This window comes from Tupaia chinensis, unplaced genomic scaffold (genome assembly GCF_000334495.1).
Source record: "Tupaia chinensis unplaced genomic scaffold, TupChi_1.0 Scaffold000131_1, whole genome shotgun sequence".
Taxonomy (NCBI): Eukaryota; Metazoa; Chordata; class Mammalia; order Scandentia; family Tupaiidae; genus Tupaia; species Tupaia belangeri.
This window is the reverse complement of record NW_006159600.1, coordinates 243284-244093: the sequence shown is the minus strand read 5'-3', so window position 1 is coordinate 244093 and position 810 is coordinate 243284.

The window sequence follows — 810 nt, the reverse complement described above, 5'->3', positions numbered from 1 at the left end:
ATGCCCAGCATGAGTTTAAGCCACCGAGTCCAGGACACGAACCGTGGTCGACTACATGGGAGTCCAGCGACATAGCCATTACGCTAACTGCTGGTCCACCACATATTACATTTTTAAGAATTCTTTCTAGGACAACCTTCTTAGGAAATCCTGACACACTACTGATAATTGACCTTTCCTGGCTCACTACTACCTGTTTCTTATATATTCTGTCATAGAAACAAAATATCAGTGTATGTTTAACATTAAATACTACATTCATGGGACAGCAGGTAGCATGCTGGTTAAGGTACCGGACCCCACATAGCTGACTCTAAAATTCAAGTCTCAGACCTAGTGGCTGCATGTGTAATCAAAATCCCAAGAGGTGAATGGAGATAAGATTACAGCATGGCTATTCCACCTTGAGGATGATTTCTCACTTTCCCTCTCTCTCTTGCTAGTGCATGTGCCATGTGTCAAAAATATAAAACAAAAATTAAACAAAATACTACATTCAAGGGGGTCAGCAGGTGTTGTGCTAATGAAGGTGCTAGACTCCCACATGGCCAACCATCATTAAGAGTCCCAGATCCCAGGACCAGCAGCTCGCCTAATGGCTATGTTGCTGGATTCCTGTGTAATCAACCGCGGTTTGAGTCCTGGACCCGGTGGCTTAAATTCATGCTGAGCCCGCGCACCATGCGCCGAACGGCCGGGGCTCCGCCCCGCGCGCCGCACACCCCCCTGCCTCTCCGGGCGCTGGATGGCCCGGCTTGCGTCTGCGAGTGGCCACCGGGCCCGCGCGTGGCCCCCGGCCCGCGCGGGGCC